Source organism: Protopterus annectens, chromosome 3.part1, assembly GCF_019279795.1.
Source record: "Protopterus annectens isolate FY-2018-M chromosome 3.part1, PAN1.0, whole genome shotgun sequence".
NCBI classification, from domain to species: Eukaryota; Metazoa; Chordata; order Ceratodontiformes; family Protopteridae; genus Protopterus; species Protopterus annectens.
The window spans coordinates 7,887,184-7,910,732 of NC_056732.1; positions in this window are offsets into that span (position 1 = coordinate 7,887,184).

The window sequence follows — 23,549 nt, forward strand, 5'->3', positions numbered from 1 at the left end:
TCCCTCATTAGACCCATTATAGAGTACAATGACCCATTTAGTATGTACCTCACTAGGCATCTGCAACAACTGGAAAGGCCACAGAAATACCTCACTAAAAGAATCACAGGCCTAAAGCAGATGGCCTATGCTGACCCTCTAAAAAAACTCCAGCTATACACTGTCGTATATTGCCTACTCAGAGGTGACCTCTGCTTAACATACAAGGCCATGTCAAACCCAGTGCTGTTGGACATGCTACACTTAAAGAAATCCCAATCCCTCAGAGCCACATGCTCCAGGGATCTAAACCTGGTCATCACAATGAACAAAACATGCTGGAGGGATAGGTTCCTGACCCAGAGACTCCCCATACTCTGGAATAGACTGCCCATACATGTCAAGCTGAGTGCCTCTTTGGCCCTCTTCAAAAGGAACCTTGACGATTGGATGGGAGATAGGAAATTCACCCCGGGGATCATGTCAGTCACCCTGCTAGACAGGGGACCAGGGAAGTAAATATTCTGGGAAGAAATAGCCAGGGAATTGTTATGGCTAGGCTTGTATAGGCCCTAGGGCTGATAGTCTAGTACCAACCTATGAACCTGTCATTAGACTGTAGAGACAGAGTAAAGGGGATAAGGCTTTTTAAGGTGATCCATACAGGACAATATGTTTATACCCTAGATTGCCCTGGTAAGGAATTTTTGTGGACATTACAACTGCTGCAAATGTCTGGCGAGGTACATGCTGGAGGGAGTATTATATTTATTGACTAGTCTGATAAGGGATGGATAAGGTGACACTATTGCTTCCTTGGACCTGGATGCCATACCCTTGCTTATACGTTGGGTGACATAGAATGAGTTTCTTACTACCTTGGCCATAAGTTGGTCAGAGGCCAGATTACTGTCTATATATGTTTACAGACCCCTGACTATTGAGTTACCTCTTACAGGTGTTCTGTCAAGGGAGTAATTAGCCTGGATAGCAGTTTTCTCCAAAGTATAATGCATTTCTTGGCATTGTTTTTGGTCCATGACTTTGGCACCACTTATTTGTATGTGTTAGACCCTTTTGCAATATGTTTGTGTCAAGGGAGGAATCTATGATAGCTCCCAACTTACAGTCATCTGCAAACTCGGTCAGCCAAAGGTCCCTGATATTAACCTTTGCCTCTGTGAAGTAGATGTCAAATAGCAGCAGTCCCATTATGGAGCCCTAAGGTACCCTGCTGGTGACTAGCCTCTTAGTGGAGGTGGTATCCCAAATCCTGACTTCCAGGGCCTTGTCTGTGAGCCATTTGACAGTCTAGTGAGTTATGTAGGAGATGATGCCCAGTTTGGTGAATTTGTCAACTATACCTGAATGAGGTATTGTATCAAATGCCTTAGCCAAGTCCAAGTAAATGGTTTGCACCATTTCCCCTTCATCTATTACCTTGGTGACCTTCTCAAAGAAGTCCACCAGGTTTAGTAGGCATGACCTTCCCTTGACAAAACCAAATTGGATTGGGTCCAGTGTCTGGAGGTTGCCTATGTCTTTGTTGATCATTTGCATAATAATTAATTCCACGCCTTTACATATTACACTAGTCAGACTTACAAATATTGAACCCCCCACCCTGGAAAGGCACCAGAAACTTAGCCAATTACTGAAGTTAATTATTCTTTGTACGTACTGTAGCATCATCCCTGAGGAAAGTAGAATGCAGCTCAGTGCAAGGATCATACCTGCCTGTGACATATTCAGAAAGATCAACAATGTCTCTCCTCATATAGTCCAGGAAAGTATGTCTCAGGTCATTAACAGCCCACATGGACTATGATAGACTCATACTGGTACCTGTGGTGTAGTACCTAGAGTGTGTGCATAACTTGGCAGATCCTGGCCCCAGATAAGTACCTACCCCTTTCTCTTCTCCTTGTTCAGTCTGGTGAGTGGGGCATCTGTGTGTTGCACAATGGAGTCCTCTATGAGAAGAATCCTAGGTAATGTGCTGGTTTTTCTTATGGGCTTTGCTTTTGTGGGTCCACTGGGTGTAGACAAACGTGTGGCATTTGGTGTTGGTTTTGGTAAGTACTTTGCAGATTGCTGAGGATAGGTGTTGTAGTTACTAGGCTTAGAAGGTCGTTGAGCTTTGGGGAGATTGCTTTTTAGTGCCACAGCATAGGTTGGTCTATAAATATGGTGGGCACTATGTTTGATGGATGTAGCATATGTGTGTGTGTGTGCTCTTGGCAACCTTGTTTATATGCTAGATTTTTGCCTCCCATGAAACTGTGTATGTACATATCTAGCATACTGTGTTTGTTTCTTTAAAGATTAAATGGCTTGTGAACATGTGACAATTGGCACATTGTCTCAGAATGCCCATATCTACCAACCTGGCAAATGAAACATTTGGAAATTGCATATCCATGTTGTCCAGACCTGTATTTGGGTGAGCTACTGTAGGTCATCAACTGGGTCTCCTTGAATGGTCTCTGAGGTTTGGCAACAGAATAGGTTAGATTGTGCTAAGATTTGATAGTAGTGCTGTTTAATCTGCTAAAAACAATTTGTAGTAAGGGAGATTTACTGAAGTGCAATACTGGTTTGTTGAGTGGGCACTTAGTATTATGATATACGGGAAACAATGGGTGAGAAAGTACTTAAATAGGTTACACAACAGACACTGGAATACAACTTTAAGCAGGTATATACAGCTATAAAAAGTACTGAAGCACAAATCCTGGAGCAGAACTCACAATACTGCCACTACTACAATTCTATAACAGACTAAGGCAGCAGACAATGCTTACATTTACCAGTAACACTGTAATGAATGACTAAAAGAGATAGTTCTACCTTTGGAAATATAAGTGCAGTATCATGTATAAATAATGCTAAAATCTTGCAGTAATACACAGTCTGCATACAAATGCAAGCCTAAGTAATATACAGTCTGCATACAACTGCAAGCCTATGTAATATACAGACTGCATACAACTGCAAGCCTAAGTAATATACAGTCTGCATACAACTGGAAGACTAAGTAATATACAGTCTGCATACAACTGCAAGCCTAAGTAATATACAGTCTGCATACAACTGCAAGCCTAAGTAATATACAGACTGCATACAACTGCAAGCCTGAGTAATATACAGTCTGCATACAGCTGCAAGCCTAAGTAATATACAGTGTGCATACAACTGCAAGACTAAGTAGTAGACAGTCTGCATACAACTGCAAGCCTAAGTAACAGACAGTCTGCATAAAACTGCAAGTCTAAGTAATATACAGTCTGCACACAACTGGAAGACTAAGTAGTAGACAGTCTGCATACAGCTGCAAGCCTAAGTAATATGCAGTCTGCATACAACTGCAAGCCTAAGTAATACACAGTCTGCATACAACTGCAAGTCTAAGTAATATACAGACTGCATATAACTGCAAGCCTAAGTAATATACAGTCTGCATACAACTGCAAGCCTAAGTAATATACAGTCTGCATACAACTGCAAGTCTAAGTAATGTACAGTCTGCATACAACTGGAAGACTAAGTAATATACAGTCTGCATACAACTGCAAGACTAAGGTCCTAGAACAAACTAAAAAGTGGAAAGATAGCTTAAATTGCTAAACCATGGACAAAAAGCAGAGAACTACAAGAAAGCATCATCCCCACAGGTCACTATAAGGGGTCTATATTATAACATTGAATTCTACAAAGATCGAATGTTATAATATCGAACCCTAAACACCGAAATCCGAAAACACTGAACAGTCAGAATAGCGAATTTTTTCCCAGGGAAAAAATTTGCTATTCCGAGAAACATACACACAACACAAACACACACAAAAAACAGCAATCCACACACATATACTTAAAATCCTATACCTAAACCTAAACTAAACTTTATATACACTACTAGCTATCCACTTAACTTAACCTAACCCTAACCCTAAGGTCTGTCACTATCACATACTCACCTCACCCGCGCCCTAACCCTAACTCACCTAACCCGGCCCCTAACCCTAACCTACACACAACTGCACACTTACCTGACCCGCTCCCTAACCCTAACTCACCTAACCCGCCCCCTAACCCTAACCTACACACAATTGCACACTTACCTGACCCGCACCCTAACCCTAATGTCCACACAACCGCACACTTACCTGACCCACTCCCTAACCCTAACTCACCTAACCCACCTCCTAACCCTAACCTACACACAATCGCACACTTACCTGAACCCGACCCGTAATGTTCCAACATATCGAACGCTGTAAACAGCAAAGCCACAGCAATGGCCCACCGAATTCTTTCCCTGGGAAATAATTTGGTGTCCTGCACCTTCACTGTTTTCAGCATTCAACATTACGGAGTCGATATTATAACATTTGATCTTTGTAGAATTAGATGTTATAATATAGACCCCACTATAAGTGCATCATGAAATATTTAAGCAGAATTGAAATGAAATCTTTTTTCTCCTTTTGATTTTAAAGCTTGCATCTTTACTCCTTTCAGTGTCTGTTTCCTATGAATATAGGAAACAGGGTAGATTGTGATGTCTGTAAAAATTAATGTAACATTTAATACTTTTGTAAATTGATTATTTGAGTTAAGTTGTTTTTATGTATTTCTGTTAGAAAATATACAGGACATAGATGAAAATTTGCATAGGAGTTATCAGGCTTGTTGTTTTTCTTGCTTGACTATATATATATACATTGTATTGCATACAGTGTGAATGGCCTGACAAACCCAACTAAACTGCAAAGAGTTATGGTTTATAATGGTCTTTAAGATCATGGTATCCAGCCCTGTAGGAAACATATTTAAATGCACGTGAATATGTTGCATTAGTAGGGGTTGTTGGGCTAATGGTTTTCCTTCTTCAATGGAGGTAGACCAACTATAAGGGATGATATTGTTGGTTCATCCATCTATAACCCCTTTTTCCCACATGAGGTTGGGGTGTCATTTCAACAGTGTCATTCATCTAAAGCCAAGATTTACACCTCTGGGTCGCTAGTCCTGCCTTGGCCATTCTTCCACACCACATACTTACATCTATGGCCAATTTATATTGTCCAGTCCACCTATTACATATCTTTGGAATGTGGGAGGAAAGTGGTACCACCTGGGAAAACCCATGCAAACACAGGAAGGGCATCCAGACTCTGCATAGAAGGCACCCCAGCCAGAATTGAATGGGGGAACCTCTTGCTGTGAGGTGGCAGCACTATCTGCGGCACTATTTTGCCTCTGTATTGTTTGTAGCAAACACATATCTATTACCAGTACAGAAAGCTTCATAGTCGATTAAGACCACGAGCTGTAGGAGTGTAACTATGTTTGATATATAAACCACGAAGAAGCATTGCAGTGTGGAGAGTGTGAAGTTCACGCCTTGAATTATGTTGTACACCTAGTTCACTAACAAAAATATGTACTACAAAATAATAAAATAAAAAAATAGTAGGCAGTTCACAGATTAGTTAAAAATAGAATATCCTTTATTGAAACACACAAACAAGCGATCCTAGTTGGGTATAATGAAATGCATTAAAGACATTCATTTATTTATATATAATCAGGTTGTTTGGAGCAAGGGAGTGATTACAGAGGGTGGTTCTGTTAAGAGTAATATAATGTATTGCTCTTAACAGAACCGCCATCTAGTAGAAAAAACATGTAAAGGGCTATTACAGTTTTTTTTTTTATTCTGGGAGATTCTATACATGGTCAAGGAAAGATGAAGCATTTATAACAACAAAACATACATATATACCTTTTGAGCCTGAAGAGCAGGCACACTAGGGCAACTCTGCAGTCTGCAGCTACCTCCCCACCCATACAGTCTAAGAAGGAATCAGTACTGCAAAACTATAACAAGGATCTACCTTTTGAGCCTGAAGAGCAGGGTCAGTCCACCAAGGCCTTCTAAATGTATGTGTTATGATAGTGCAGCTTTAACATTAGCAGTGTAACTTAGTAGTTCTCAGTGTGCTAGTAATACTGACTGTTTGAGCCTTGTGTCCTCTACCCCCCAGCTTGTGCAGTAGTCTTAACTGTCCACTAGACAGCATACACTTAATTCAAATCCTTCCTAATCTCTGTGATTAAAAATAACCCTTGAGCAGCCCTTTCAGTGCTGTTTGCCTTAGTTTTGTATCACTTGAGCCCCAGCTGTTTATTAACATCTCTATAAATTCCCCTTCATGCTAATGCATCTCCCTACTCTAATCTGTGCACAAAATGGCTACTAATAAGAAAGTAAATGTGAAGACACACTCCCAACCTTAATACACTTTGATATCTCCTCTCTCCTTAACTTTACAGGTAGAGTTTGTATTATTACTCACCCCCTCTGAGGTCTTCACTGATAGTTTTCCACTGCTTGCCGCTCTGGTTTGTCTGGTTTCTGCACACTTCTGTTCACCCTGCGGGCTCACTTTGCTCCCCTCCCTGCTCCTAATTCCCTCCCACCCCCAGTGGTCCTACCTTTATACTTCTCTAACTCCTCCCAGATCAATTTTAATCCAATCAACCCACTTCCCTCCCACCATTCTAATCCTCTCAAATTTCCTAACCTCTCCCTTACTCATACATGCTATACTCCCCACCTCCAATAATCACTAACAAGTATCCCTCCCCTGCCCACTTACTTTCTGCTCTCCAACTATTCTCTCCAACTCTCTCTCAATATTCCCACTGCTCACACTCCTACCTCAGCCTACTAATCTCTACCACCCCATCTCACACTTCTACACATCTCTCATTCTACATCATGCTCCATCTCCCCACCTGTTTTCTCACTCCAGCCTTCTTCATATCCCTCCTTTGCCCCCTTCTATACTTTACTATCCTCCCTGGCTCCTCACACTCTTTACCACTATATATAATTTCTTCCTCTCAAATGATCACCCCTCATTCCTTCTCCACCATATCCCATGAACTATACCATCTAAATACAACTCTCTTCTATACATTTAAGCTCCTTCCAGTACCTCTCTCTGCTAACCCATTTCCCTTCACTGGCAATAGTAGAACTTTCCTCAACTACACTCCTAACTTACCCTCCCCATTGAACCTGATCACTCATCTTTTACATCTAGTCTCTCGCTCTCTATTTCTGGTGACATCCATCCCAGTCTTGGTCCCACTGTCTCCACCAACATCTGCTCCTCTACATCACCACAGTTATCCTCCCCCAAAACCACCCACCTAGCTGCAATCAGTACCCAAAGTATTTGTAATAAAATATCCAGCTTACACGCGTGACTGTCACAAACCATCCTGACATATTAACTGTCTCAGAAACCTGGCTCAAACCTCATGTCAGAGACACTGAAATTCTTCCCCCTGACTACTAAATCATATGGAGCAACAGACCTAATAAGAAAGGGGGGGTAACTATAATTTACTCCTCTTCTCTAACAGTCATTCCATACACTAACCCCATTCCTAAATTGTCTCCTGCTGAACTATCTATAGCCTTCATAAAAATCAACACACATAAATCTTTATGTATAGCTGCCAACTTCTTTCCCCCCAGTGATAACATCCCAATCCTTGAAGACATTCTCTCATGATTCTCTTCCAATATCAAAAAGGAAACATTCATCCTTGGTGATGTAAACATCAACTGGGCCACCATCTCTGAGCCAAACAATTAATCTCCTCAACCTCTCCCAGCTAATAGACTACCCTACCAGACCGAGTAAAGATGGCTCCTCTGGCACTACACTACACTGAATCTTAGCAACTCATCCCAACCTAATCTCAAACAGCAAAATTATACCTGATTCCCTTAGTGACCACCTACCAGCATATGCCCTCTGGTGTGCCTTCTCCATTCAAATACAACATCAGTATATTCAAACTCATAATCTCACCAACTTCAATCTACAGATATTTTCCGACTGTCTGAAAAAATGAATTGGGCCCCCTTAAAAATTCTGCCTCTGGACAGTGCAACTAATTACTTCAACAAAACCTTCCTAGAAGTATTAAACAGCCTATCCCCTCTTAGAACAAAAAGAATAAAAGCCAAAACCATTCCCTGGCTATCTAATGAAACCAGAAAATTAATACACCTCAGAGACAAATGTTGCAAGCAATACCAAAAATCTAAGTTAACAAACTCTCTAATCAAATTCAAACAACTCCGCAACTCAGTGAAGAAACTAATAACTAAAGAACATATGACTTACTACTCCAAACTCCAATCAGAACATTTATTTATTTATTTATTTATTTATTTACTGGGAAAGTCTGACTTGGAACAAAGCCAATTTTCAGTGGAGGCCCTGGGAGAAAAGCTCCAGATGCATGTCTTTGAAATGTGGGAGGAAACAGGAGCACATGGAGGAAACCCACACGAATGCAGGGAGGACATGCAGACTCTGTACAGAAGGCACCCTAGCCTTGAATCGAACCCAGAAAACCTACTGCTGTGAGGTGACAGACCAACTGCTGCACCACTGCTCCATCTACAAAATTCTAGCCCCAAAAAGTTCTGGAATTGCATTTCCTCCCTTCTAAACTCTAGTAGAAAAGACAATCTATGCCCTAACCCAAACTCCCCAGACCATAAAATTGCATCTAATTTCAACACCTTTTTTGTTGACTGCATAGCCAAACTAACCACAAACTTTTCCATCTTCTCTCCCTCTCATAGTCCCCCATCCACTGCTTTTCCCTGTAACACTCCACCTTTCAGTCTTAAACCTATCCCCACCAGCAGCATAAAAAACTCCTCCTTAAACTAAAGCCTTGCTCTTACACTCCTGATAATCTGCCTCCATCTTCGATTAGATGGCACAGTGGTACAGCTGTAGCATTGTCGCTTCACAGCAAGAGGTTCTCCAGTTTGATTCTTGGCTGGGGTGCCTTCTGTGTGGAGTCTGAAAGTCCTAACTGTGTTCATGTGGGTTTCATTTGGGGTGCTTCAGTTTCCTCCCACATTACAAAGGCATGCATCTGGACCATTTCTCCGCAGGCCTCTGCTGAAAATTGGCTTTGTTCCAAGTCGGACTTTCCCGGTAAACAAATGTTAAATAAATAATAATATCCTTCCTTAAGATGGCAGCAGACAGCACTGCCTCCCCATTTCCATTCTTATCACCAGTTCCATCCAAGAAGCCCATGTCCTCTCACTCTGGAAGACAGCTTTTGTCACACCTCTCCAGAAAGGCGGCAATAATAGACACTACTAACTTCCGCCCTATAGCTATTCTCTCACCTCTTTCTAAAATCCTCGAAAAGTACATTCATTACCAAGTCTTGCCATACCTAACACACACTCATCTTCATACCCCAACACAACATGGTTTCAGGCCTGGCCACAGCACTACCACTGCTCTTCTGTCCTTCCTTGACACCATTAATCATTCTCCTGACTCTGGGAAAATCATATCCACCCTTTACTTAGATCTCGCCAAAGCCTTTGACACCGTCTCACATCCTCTACTCTTATTTCTTTCCTCCCTCAGTTTCTCTCCTTCCCCCATAGCCTGGTTTACAAGCTCTCTCTCCAATAGACAACAAGCTGTTAAATGGAAAAATTCCACTTTGTCCTTTCTCAACAATCCCTCCGACATCCCCCAAGGTTCTATTCTCGGCCCCTTTACTTTTCAATATTTTCATTAATAACTTTCACAAACCCAGAGATAATGCTACACTGACCCAGCATCCTGATAATGCTACACTGATCCAGTATCCTGATAATGCTACACTGATCCAGTATCCTGATATTGCTACACTGACCCAGTATCCTGATAATGTTACACTGATCCAGTATCCTGATAATGCTACACTGATCCAGTATCCTGATAATGTTACACTGATCCAGTATCCTGATAATGCTACACTGATCCAGTATCCTGATAATGCTACACTGATCCAGTATGCTAATGATTCCACAATCATCTGTACAGCAAACACTCCCTCTGAACTCTTTCAAAAACCCAAACAGCCTTCTCCAATACCGAAACTTGGATACTAAACAACCAACTCACTCTGAATGCTAGCAAAACAAAAAATATTATATTCTCTTCTTTGAGAAATTTCACCATAGACAAAAGCTACTTTAAAATAAAAAGCCACAATAACACTATAATCAATATTGTACTTCACAGCAAACTACTCAGAGTCACCATTGATGAACATTTAAAATTTGATATCCACATACAAAATGATATCAGAAAAACCCACCAAAAACTAGGACTGCTGTATAGACAAAATCACTATATAACCACTACTACCAGACATACTCTGGCCTCCTCCTACCTGCCCCCCTCTCTTATGTATGGTGCCCCTCTACTTACTCATCTCCAGCTTAGCCTAAAAAACAAACTGGAAGCTGCTATAACAAAGTCTGTAAATTTGCTACAGGGTCCAAATACGCCACCCATCACTGCCATTCCCTGCACACCCTAAACTGGCTTGAGGTTCCTAATTACCTGAAATTCATATAACTCACCATTGCTCACAAACTCATATTCCAACCCTCCATCTGCCCCCCTCTTTCATCTATCTTAATGCCTAACCTCCCCAGTCATACTCTTAGATCTGAAAACCAAAACCTCCTTAAAATATATAAACCCCTTCACCCTCCTGGCCAATTACTTCTATCACACTCCTTAGCTAAATTATGGAATTCTCTCCCCCCCCTCCCTCCGCTGTACTCACAACCCCTCTACTTTCAAATCTCTCCTCCATTCTTACCTTACCTCAAACTGGGACTGTTCCTGCCCCCTTCCCACCTAAATTAGACTGTTGTCTCTTTCAAATCTCCCTTCATTAACATTATTGTTCGAACAAACACTAAACTTGTATAAACACTTTATGACTTGCTCTTTTAATTATATTATTTGTATTGCTTTTGACTTTATTTTAACATTTGTGTTCTTTAAATGTATACTCCCTGATTTTGCATCTGTATTTTAAGTTGCATATTTATGCTTTTGTATACTGTATATTCCATACTTTACTTATGTTATATTCTGTTAACTGCTTTTGGAGCTTTTCTCCCTGGGCCTCCACTGAAAACGGTCTCTGCCTGGCCCAGTGGACTTTCCCCGGTCATCAAACTGGAATTAAGTAAATAAATAATGTATGGTGAAATAATGCAAAAGGGGTACCTAAAGCTATAAGGTTAATGAGATTCAAAAAGCATATGGGCGTATATGTTAAAGTCATGGGTTTCAAATATATATATATATATATATATATATATATATATATATATATATATATATACAAAAACATGAAAATGGCTGTAACAGCTTGTATGTTAGGATACTTCATATTTGGTCAAAGATAGATAAAATATTTATAACAACAAAACATCCATAAATGTTGAAGGATGTAAACTAATTATTTGTTTTTCATATCATGCCTCCTAGCAATGTACACTAACAGTAATGGAAAGGGACTATATGCACAGACACTAGCACTTTTTCTCATTGGGCCTTTACTAAAAAGGGCTTCTGCTCCAGATGGATTTTTTTCAGCTAGCAAGTGGAAATAGACAGACAGACAGACAGACAGATGCATACATTTGAAAAAACTCACATCTGCTGATGTTTAGGGCTGTGGTAAGTCACAAGAAGGGCTTGTTTGGACTGTTTACAGGATATTATGCTGTGTAATCCTGCGTTAGATTGATCTACATTTTGCATATAGTTGTCTGTATGAGGATGAGCAAAGAGGGTTTCCAAAACAAGAAAAAGAAGCTAGAAGAGGTTTAAGAAAATGAATTTGTGGAAGATGAGAATTTAGAGAAGTATAAAAATACATGACAAAATTGAAGGTATGATGGTTAAAAACTATAGTTTTACAGGGAAGCTTTGTTAGTTCTGCTGACGATCAGAAGCTGTAAAACTGATGAATAAGTTGAACACCTGACCAGGACTATCAGACAAGAGGCAATGTTAAAAATTGCTTGTTACAATATTCCTATGGAAGTACAGACACTGGGATGATATTCAGTCATTATACAAATGTGTAAAAGGCAAAATCTGAAGGTAATGCTACTCAATGCTAGAAGTCTAAACCTCAAAATGCACTCTCTTGAGGCACTCCTAAAAATGGAGAACATTGATATCTGTGCAGTAACTAAGACCTGGTTCAAGGCTCCAGAGAGCACCCATGTAATACCAGGCTACAATTCTTACCACACTTTTCGGCCACAAAACCAGGACCGAAACACTAAAGGTGGAGGAGTGTCCATGTTCACCAAGGATATTCACACCTCCAGGCTAGTTGCCCAACACAATGCATCTGAAATTCCCCAGGTGCAACTAACACTAGGCAAGACTGTAATCCAAATTGTAGCTTGCTACAGATCCCCAACCATGCCCCAAGATTCTCACTACACCTTTCTAAACATACTGGAAAATATTAAGATACAACCAAACACCCTAATACTGGGTGATTTCAACTACCCTGGCATTAATTGGGTAAACTACTCAGGTACCAACTCCTTTTCCCAACGGTTCTTGGAATTCATAAATTCCAATGCCCTGGATCAACTAATCCATTGTCCCACCAGGGGCTCCAATATCCTACACCTGGTCATTACCAACATGGGAGATAGATGCTCCACACCAGTGGTCACCCCCACGTTGGTCAGTTCTGACCATAAGCAAATCACCCTTGACATCCACATCCCATCCCCACCCCCCAGTAAGGAAACCTCCTTAAAAACTTCTCCAAAGCCAACTTCAAGCTACTGAAGTCAGAAGTGACAAACTTCACAACACCCACGCAGATGGGATCTGGAAATTCGACTGCAGAATCCTACACTAAAGCACTGTACGAGCACATCCATTCATGCATGAATTGTGCCATCCTAAATAGAACCAAGATGCTCTTCTCCCAAAAAAGGAAGCCAATCTGGTGGTCCCCTGCTATAAACAAACTATACAACAGAAGGAAGAAACTGTTGCAAAAAAGAGGAAAATCCCAGGATGCAAAAAACTCCCTCACCAGCCTCAGTAAGAAGCTGAGATCCCTCATAAAATCCTCAAAAGCTAGTTACAAAAATAAAATTGCCAAAGATTCCAAAGACAACCACAAGGCATTCTATAGTTATGTCAATAATCTAAATGGCAATGCTCAGATCTGCAACAGAATGGCATTAAATATACTGATCCCAAGGATATTGCCAATATCCTGGCAGATCGATTTAGTGCCAACTTCACCCCACTCACACCCCCTAAAGGGCCCATCTCAATACCAAAAGATTGCCAAATTCCGATAATCATGGCCACACAGGTATAAACCGCACTCTCCAAAGCTAAGAATACAGCATCCATGGGACCAGATGACATCCCAGGCTGTGTACTACATGAACTACAAAATGAACTGGCACCTCACCTAAGTGTCATGTTTAATCATAGCCTCACCTCAGGCTTTGTGCCCACTGAGTGGCACACAGCTACAGTTATCCCGCTCCACAAGGGAGGATCCATCTTAGATCCCGGGAACTACCGTCCCATCAGTCTGACAAGCCTGATTTGCCAGGGCATGGAACGCATTATCATGGAACTTATAAACAAAGACATTGGCAACCTTCAAACACTGGACCCCACCCAGTTAGGGATTATGAAGGGCCAGTCTTGTCTCCTGAATCTGATTGACTTCTTCTAATCAGTCTCCAGAGCTGTGGACGAGGGTAAGGCAGTCCACACAGCCTATCTGGACCATGCCAAGGCCTTTGACACCATCCCCCACTCTGGAATCATAGATAAACTTACTAAGCTGGGCATAAATCCCTACATCACTCGATGGGTTGCTAACTGGCTTACTGACAGAACCCAGACAGTAAAAGTAGCCGACTCCAAATCCAGCTCCAGACAAGTGACAAGTGCAGTACGTCAGGGTTCAGTCCTGGGACAACTCTTGTTTGGCATCTACTTCTCTGAAGTACAGGCCAACACTAAGGGACTCTGGCTAACAAAGTTTGCAGATGACTGCAAACTGGGAGCCATTATTAAATCCCCAAATGATGTGGATATTCTACAAAAGGGCCTTACAGAAACAGATGCCTGGTGCCAGAGCCATGGGCTCAAGCTTAATGCCAAGAAATGTATAGTTATCCCCTTTGGAAAAAAAACATGTACCCATGAATTACCACATAGGTGGCAGGACACTAAACATTGAAAGTGTGATGAGATACTTCGGGACACAGGTGGAGAGTGGTCTCACTTTCGATGACCACATTGCCACAACAGTCAGGAAATCCTTCTATGTGGCACACCTCATCACTAAGGGCTTTTCATCCAGAAAAAAGGAGGTCATTGCCCCACTGTACTCATCCCTCATTAGACCCATTATAGAGTATAATGCCCCGTTTGGTATGTACCTCACAAGACATCTGCAACAGCTGGAAAGGCCACAGAAATACCTCACTAAAAGAATCACAGGCCTAAAGCAGATGCCATATACTGACCATCTAAAAAAACTCCAGCTATACTCTGTCGCATATCATCTACTCAGAGGTGATCTCTGCTTAACATACAAGGCCATGTCAAACCCTGAGCTGCTGGACATGCTCCACTTAAAGAAATCCCAATCCCTTAGAGCCACACGCTCCAGGGATCTAAACCTTGTCATCACAATGAACAAAACATGCTGGAGGGATAGGTTCCTGACTCAGAGACTCCCCATACTCTGGAATAGACTGCCCATATAAATCAAGCAGAGTGCCTCATTGGCCCTCTTCAAAAGGAACCTTGATGATTGGATGGGAGATAGGAAATTCACCCCGGGGATCATGTCAGTCGCCCTACTAGACAGGGGCCTGGAGAAGTAAATATTGTGGGAGGAAATATCCAGGGAATTGTTATGGCTAGGCTTGCATAGGCCCTAGGGCCGATAGCCTAGTACCAACCTATGAACTTATGAACCTATTAGTGCTGTTTGTGCATTTCCACAGCAAAAGCTTGATTCATAGTGGCTATTTAAGCTAATGTATAATGGTCATGAATAAACTGAAGCAATTAAGTAAATAATGAGATGCAAATCAGAAAGATGTAAATCTGCATATGTTAACGAGTCTTTCTCCTACCTGTTTGTGATTCATAGTCATAATTTGATGTGCTTCTGTGTCGTTTACAGACTTGTTATAAAAGGTGGAACTGTGCCTTTTCTATTTACTTTGCAATCCATGAAGATGGTTTTCCTTGCAACTTGCCTTGATATTTCCTAATGAGAGCTGCTTGACTTGGCTGAGTCAGTCCAGATGGCAGAGATATCGACAGAGAACACACATCATCATAGAATGAGAATCCTCATTCAGCAAAAACTAAAGGTCTGTGGCTGACAACTGCAGACTGGGAGCAGTCATAGAATCCCCAAATGATGTCCGCATCCTACAAGAGGGTCTTACACAAACAAATGATTGGTAACAAAATCATGGCTTTAAACTCAATGCAAAAAAAGTATTATCATCCCTTTCAGTAACAATGATGTTCCAGATAACTACCATATCAATAGGGACACCCTAAATATGCACTCAGTGATGAGAGACCTGGGCACACAGGTTGACAGACACCTTACCTTTGATCACCATGTGTCCACAGTGGTAAGAATGGCATTCTATATTGCTTATCGTATAAGTAAGGACATTGCCTCCAGAAAAAAGAAGTTATAACCTCCCTGTTGGTTGAAGCACTTGGGCTTCAGATCAGTTGTTTTACATTAAGAAGGTTTGTAGTCTGCACTGTTGTGGCAGAACAGGTAGCTTCATCCTTCTACATTGGGAGTTGCTGATTGAAGGCTTAGTGTCTGTTATTCTAAAAGTATATTAGTTCTGGTTTAAGCACTTGAGCTTCGGGTCAGTTATTTTACATTAAGAAGGTGTGGTGTGCACTCTTGTGGGAGGAGAGGGTAGATTCTGCCCTTCTGAGCTGGGAGTTTCTGGTTAAAGGCTTATTGTGCCTGTTTATTTGAACTGCTTCTTTCTGAAATTGGTACGCCTTGTTTGCTGTAGCATAGACTAAATTCAGACCTGCTGGATCTAGCTTTGTTTGTATAACTTGAGCACTAATCCAGAACATCTTTTTTGGAGAAGGTTCCCCTGCACCCTAGTGGCAGGAGTGTGCAGTTAGAACTTGTCTGATCAAAGACTGCTGGAACGGGGCTCAATTTTTAGCTTTTTATTGGTTAATTTGTTTAAATCAGTTTCCTCATTTGCTACTGTTATATTAAGAAAATACACTTTATGTATCACCGCTTCGCTAGGGTTAAACTATTCCCGGTGCCATAAAGTCTGCTCTTCCAATTTCCCTTAGAACTAGCCAGTTTTAGTTTTAGCACTCAAATCTGTTTCTTTGAGCTCAGCACTTGTTCAGAAATCATTGCAAGCACTAAATAAGCTACAAATTATTACAGCACTCAACTTTCCTCACTTGTCGAGAGGAAAACAGTTTTTAGTACTTAATAAATAAGCACCTATCCAGGCATGTCTAAGGGTCAGCTCCCAGTGTTTTCTCCTGTCTACCTGATGAATCTGGGCATCTTGGGGCAATGCAGCAATTGCCTCATGTACACAGACAACCCTCTCCTCCTACCACCCAACACTACAACCTGTGAGAAATGCACTTATATAGCCAAACTGGAAGCAAAGTTCTCTTCACCCAAGACTGGACTAGACAGTCAAGAGGAGAAGGTAAACACTTGCACCACACCATACTCATCACATAATCCCTCAAAACCTACACCACCAAAACACACACATAGAAACTCAAAACACACACCTACATTCGGAGAGGCTCTCAATAAAAATATCCTCAAGCAACATAGACTTCCAATGCAGAAATGCAAGCAACCTCCACCTCCCAACACAACCCAAATGACACGTAGCCCCAAACTCACTGTGCCACTCAATCACAGCCCATAAGGCATAATAATGTACCAACACTCTAGTCATAGGTGACTCTATAGTCAGGCACACTGATGTTCCACTCACCAGGCTAAACAAGGAGAAAGTTACTGTCAGCTGCCTGTTGGGTGCCAGGATCCACCACATAGCGCATGCACTCAGGTCACTCCATAACAAGTACAAATATGACTCTGTCATTGTCCATGTTGGTGTGAATGACCTGAGACGTACCACCCTGGACTACATGAAAAGAGACATGGAGGAGCTTTCTGATCTTGTAGCCCCAGGCAGGTATGACCCTAGCCCTGAGCAGCATCCTGCATCACCCAGAATGATACCACAGTACAAGGACAAAATGAATGACTTCAGCAATTGGCTAAGCTTCTGGTGTCATTCTAAGTGGATCCAGTATCTGTCTGTCTGGGATTACATAATCGACAGACCACGATGCTTTGCCAGAGATGGCCTGCACCTGGTGCCCTTGGGATTCTGGATACTGGTTAAGGCTCTTGCCACCCTTATAGTGCCTTTTTTAGGCAAGGTTCAAATGACAAATTCACCACTGTAACAGGTGCAAGCAAGCATAATCTGAGGGTAATGCTACTCAATGCTAGAAGTCTAAACCTCAAAATATATTCACTCGAGGCACTCCTTAAAATGGAGAACATTGACATATGTGCAGTGACAGAGACCTGGTTCAAGGCTCCAGAGAGCACCCCTGCATTACCACCTATAATTCATACCACACCTTTTGGCCACCTAACCTGGACCAAAACACTAAAGCTGGAGGCGTGTCCATATTCATTAAAGATATCTACACCTCCAGGCTAGTTGCTTAACATAATGCATCTGAGATTATCCAAGTGCAACTAACTCTGGGCAAGACCGCAATCCAAATTGTAACTTGCTACAGATCTCCCACCATTCCCCAGGATTCCTATTCCTCATTTCTTGATACACTGGAAAATATTAGGGCACAACCCAACACCCTAATAATGCGCGATTTCAACTACCCCACCATTAACTGGGAAAACTAATCATGTACCAACTCTTTTGCTCAACGTTTTCTGGAATTCATAAATTCCAATGCCTTGGATCAACTTATCCACACACCCACCGGGGCAGAAATATCCTAGATGTGGTCATTACCAACATGGGCGACCGGTGTTCCACACGAGAGGTCAATTCCTCGTTGGTCAGATCTGACCACAAGCTAATCACCCTAAACATCCACATCCTGCCCTCACCCCCGATTAGGTAAACCACAGTAAAAAAGTTCTCCAAAGCCAACTTCACGCTTCTTAAGACAGAAGTGGTAAACTTCATGACACCCACGCAGACGGACAATAGAGGTACGACTGATGAATCCTACACAAATGCACTTTATAAGCACTTACACTAGTGCATGGATCTTGCTATCCCTAACAGAACCAAGATGCTATCCTCCAAAAAAAAGGAAGCCAATCTGGTGGTCCACTGCCATAAACAAACTCTACAACAGAAGAAAGAAACTTTTGCAAAAAAAGAGTAAAATCCCATGAGTGGAGGAACTCCCTGGTCAGCCTCAGTAAGAAGCTGAGATCTTTCATAAAATCCTCCAAAGCTAGTTAAGAAAACAAAATCACACTGATTCCAAAGAGAATCACAAAGCATTCTATAGATATGTCAAAAATCTCAATGGCAACACTCAGATCTGCTCTGAGTTACAACACAATGGCACTAAATATACAGAACTGATATTGCCAACATCCTGGCAGATAGGTTCAGTGATAACTTTACCCCCCCCCCAAAAGACCCATCTCTATACCGGAAGAATGCAAAGTTCCTGTAATCATGGCTGCACAGGTAAAAAAACATACTCTCCAAAGCCAAAAACATGGCATCCAAGGGACCTGACAACATCCCAGGCTGCGTTCTACATGAACTACAGAACAAACTGGCTCCCAGCCTAAGTACCATGTTCAATGATAGCCTCACCTCAGGCTTTGTAACTACTGAATGGTGCACAGCAACAGTTATCACACTCCACAAAGGGTGAGCCACAATGGACCCCAGGAACTACCACCCCATTAGCCTAACAAACCTGGTCTGCAAGGCCATGGAATGTATCATCATGGATCTTATATACAAAGACATTGGTAATCTCCAAACTCTGGACCCCACCCAGTTCAGGTTTGTAAAAGACAGATCATGTCTCCTAAACCTGATAGACATCTTTGAAGCAGTCACCAAAGCTGTAGACGAGAATAAGGTGGTTCACACAGCCTATCTAGATCTCGCCAAGTCTTTTGACACCATCCTCCAGTCTGGAATTATAGATAAACTCACTAAACTAGGTATAAATTCCTATGTCACAAGATGGGTTGCCAACTGGCTTACTGAAAGAACCCACACTGTGAAAGTAGCAGACTCCAAATCCAACTTCAGACCAGTGACAAGTGGAGTACCACAGGGTTCAGTCCTGGGTCCTCTCCTGTTTGGTATCTACTTTTCTGAAGTACAGGCTAACACAGAAGGTCTTTGGCTAATGAAGTTTGTAGATGACTGCAAACTAGGAGCCATTATCAAAACTTCTAATGATGTGGACATCCTACAAAAGGGCCTCAATGAGACAGATGCCTGGTGTCAAAGCCATGGCCTCAAGCTCAATGCCAAAATGTGTATTGTTGTCCCCTTTGGTAAAAACTCTGTACTCATGAGCTACCACATAGATGGTAGTCTACTTAACACCAAAAGTGTGATAAGAGACCTTGGGACACAGGTGGACAGTAGTCTCTCCTTTGATAATCACATCACCACAGTAGTCAGGAAATCCTTCTACGTGGCACACCTCATCACAAAAGGTTTTTCACCCAGGAAAAAAGAGGTCATTGTTCCCCTCTATTCATCACTCATTAGACCCAGTAAAGAGTACAACACCCCTTTTGGTATGTACCTCACAAGACATCTACAACAACTGGAAAGGTCGCAGAAATACCTCACAAAGACGATTACCAGCCTCAAACAGATGCCCTATGCAGAGCATCTCAAAAAACTCCAACTTTACTCTGTCGCATATCGCCTACTCAGAGGTGATCTTTGCCTACATACAAAGCTATGTCAAATCCAGAGCTGTTGGACATGCTCCACTTAAAGAAATCCAGATCTCTCTGAGTTACATGCTCTAGGGACCTAAACCTTGTCACCACAATAAATAGAACATGCTGGAGGGATAGATTCCTGTCCCAGAGACTTCCCATACTCTGGAACAAACTACCTAGCTATATCAAACAAAGCTCCTCATTAGCAGTGTTCAAGAAAAATCTTGATTGGATGGGAAATTGGAAATTCACCCTGTGGATCACCTCTGTGGCTCTGCTTGACAGGGGCACAGGAAAATAATTTTCTTGGGTGGCGAAAGCCAGGGTACCTTTTTGGTAGGCTTATATATGCCCTAGGGCCAATAGCCTAGTACCTACCTATGAACCTATGACCCTGTACTCTTCCCTCATTAGGCCAATAATTGAATACACTGCTCCTTTTGGTATGTACCTTTCCAAGCACCTGCAGCAATTGGCGAGACACAAAACTTCCTCATGAGGAGAATTCAAAGTCTTCAGCATCTGTCCTATGTGGATTGGCTGAAATCACTGTCACTTTACTCCATTTCATACAGACTACTCAGAGGCAATCTGTGCCTTGCATATAAGGCAATCTCTGACTCTGCTTTATTGGAAATGCTGCATATCCATAAGTCCAATGGCTCATGGGTTACTTGCTTTAAAGACCTTAACCTGGTATGTGAGATTAATAAAACATGTTGGAGGGCCATATTTGTCTCCCAAAGATTACTCCACCTGTGGAACAGACTCCTAATTCATGTCAAGCAGAGCACCTCTTTGGCTCTCTTCAAGCGCTATAGAAAATTCACCTGTGTCTCTCTTGGACAGGGGCAATAGGTGCTGATGAAGGAAGCAAGGGCAGAACTTGGCTAGTCTTGTAAGGGCAGCCCCTAGGGCCATTAGCCTAGTAACTTCCAGTAATCCTATGATCTATCCACTTAACTGAATAAACTACTGGAAACTTCAACAAGGTGTCTTTATTCCTCCCACAGGGAGGGTATCAGAGAGAGAAAGTCTCCTAGATCTGCTAGCTAAAGTGATTTTATCTGGATTAATCATGTGTACTCGATCTGCTAGTAAAGTGATTTTATCTGGATTAATCATGTGTACTCGATCTGCTAGTAAAGTGATTTTATCTGGATTAATCATGTGTACTCGATCTGCTAGTAAAGTGGTTTTATCTGGATTAATCATGTGTACTCGATCTGCTAGTAAAGTGATTTTATCTGGATTAATCATGTGTACTCGATCTGCTAGTAAAGTGATTTTATCTGGATTAATCATGCGTACTCGATCTGCTAGTAAAGTGATTTTATCTGGATTAATCATGCGTACTCGATCTGCTAGTAAAGTGATTTTATCTGGATTAATCATGTGTACTCGATCTGCTAGTAAACTGATTTTATCTGGATTAATCATGTATACTCAATCTGCTAGTAAAGTGGTTTTATCTGGATTAATCATGTGTACTCAATCTGCTAGTAAAGTGATTTTATCTGGATTAATCATGCGTGCTCTACTTCTTGTTAGTCCTGTCACATTCTGGGTCACAGGTGGGATACCAGACTTTACTCAAGCCCCCTAGATTACCTCAGGTTTTATAATTAGGAGATACCTGACAGATTTATAGTAGATCTGGATATTGTAAGGGTCTTAGTGAGTATGTATGGCCACCATAAGATCACTGAGAGGATGCTTAGACTTATTATCCCTATGGATACAAAGGTATGCATAGCCCTCACAATAGTTGCCACAGGGACCTTCCAGAGACAGACTGGAAATACACTGGGTATTTCACAGGTTTCTGCCTTGAGGATACTTCAGTACTTCGTGAATGAACTCTTGCCATGTATGGATCAGTACATTTATTTCTCTGTGTCATTTCAGGACTGATTCTGGACTATGCTTGCTTTTTTGGGGTGGCACATTTCCCTGAGGTGTTTGGTGTGATAGATTGCACCTATGCTGTAGTTAGGGCCCCATCTGCTGCATGGGGGAAGTCGTACCATAATACTATTCCATCAATTGCCAGGTAGTGCTTGATGCATGAAGGTGAGTCACCAATATCTCTGTCCAGCATCCTGGCAGTGTACATGATTCCCATATCAGGCACACTAGCTTACTCTACCACCTCTTCCTGCATGGTAGGATGCCCAGCAGTCATCCTGTTGGTAAGTACATTTTTCTAATGAAGTAGTTATTCATGGTAAAATGTATTGCTCAAAACTAAACTTCTTTTTCTTTGTTTTGTTTCCTCCCTTTTCTTTTTCTTTCAGGTAATCCTGGACATCCACTGAAGCCACGATTCTTGACACCAGTATGAAATCCAAGTGGAGCTGTGGAAGATAATGATAATGCAGCCCATCACAGACCCATACTGTGCCATCGAGAAAGTCTTCAACATAAGGAAAATTTGGTTTAGGTGCATGGATGAGTCTGAAGGTGTCATTTAGTATGAATCAGCAATGGCATGTAGGATCTTTACTGTGTTGCATTCTGCATAACATGAGCATGCCCTGGTCTGGTGGTCTAGTGACCCATGCTGTCACTGAGGGTCTCAGTTCCAGTTCCACTGTGAGTAACAATGACCAGCCTGTAGCAGTAGTAAGGGGCTCCAAGTGGCAGGCAGACATATGCACTGCATAGGTGGCACAGGTAAATAGGTGACATTAGTCCAGAACTATGGACTATGACACTCGGGTTAGTGTTTCCTCATTTAAAGCACATAGATTATAACTGATGCATGCAGTTATATGTATGGGCTGTGCTGTGTGGCACAAGGCCTACTGTCACTGGTCATCAGACATTCCCGGGCTGTGCTGTGTGGTGCAAGGCCTACTGTCACTGGTCATCAGACATTCCCGGGCTGTGCTGTGTGGTGCAAGGCCTACTGTCACTGTTCATCAGACATTCCCTCATCTCTAAATATTTTTTTTGCAGAATATGTACTCATATTATTGTATATAAAAGTCATGTCTAAGTTCTCACTGTTCAGTGACATCATAAGGCATCCTTTATGGAATAATCATATTTTTAATTATTTTGCACAATAATTTATGCTTTGGAGTATATTTAAATATGCACATAATGAATCTCCTGAAGTGGTACACACAATAAAAAGGGCTATTTCAGTATTTAACATGAGTTCATACCTTGCAATTGAATGAAAAATGTAACATTTTATATATTATGCAATCTTTACTAAGTTTTAACTATTACATATCTGAAAAGTCTTATGGTTCTCTGTTAAGTTAATTGCCCATTAGATTATTTAATTTTGTGATACACAATACATTGTGTCCTCAGAAGTGTGATCATTTGTGCACTGCTGAGGGGGATGTAGCAGCAGTGATAGTTTACATGACAGGATACTGATGTAGTATTTCTTTTTAGTTTTTAAGAAGTGCTTCTTTTAATAGTGGGTACTGCTTGCTTTATATTCTGGGTAACTGTCAGCTGTAACACTGATAATGTATAAACCATTAATGGTGTAAATCACTGTAATCTGAATATTATGACACACACACACACTTCTTTCCAGATATTTCATTTAAATGCAAGCAATATGCATGCAGATG